Below are 472 nucleotides of genomic sequence, written 5' to 3' on the forward strand. Positions count from 1 at the left end.
GAAAAATAGTGTCTTCATAAATTTCACTTAACCTTAAGACATTTTGGAGGAAAATGTTAGATGAATATATAAGTTAGTAATTAAGTCCAAATAGATTTTTCTGTAAGTATAGTGACTTGACTAATCTAAAATAATTTAACAAAATTAACAAATTTTCTTTTACATCTAACTAATTTATTAATTGTACACTTAGCATGATTTAGTAAATAAATATTATTTTAAACTGTGACGTTATTTTTTTTTTCTTTTTTTCTTTAACTAAAATTTTTGTTATTAGTCCTTAAGTTATTGAACCAATTTGGTTGAATTTAGTTATCAAAATAATTTGACTACTTAACATTTCTAAATTTTAGTGTGCTTTTTTTCCTTTGTTTTACACATAAATATAAAAAAAAATATAAGAATATAGAAAACTAACTTTTATTTATATTAACCAACTTTAGAGTTTAGAGTTTATAATTTAAAATATAAA

Source organism: Arachis ipaensis, chromosome B06 (genome assembly GCF_000816755.2).
Source record: "Arachis ipaensis cultivar K30076 chromosome B06, Araip1.1, whole genome shotgun sequence".
NCBI classification, from domain to species: Eukaryota; Viridiplantae; Streptophyta; class Magnoliopsida; order Fabales; family Fabaceae; genus Arachis; species Arachis ipaensis.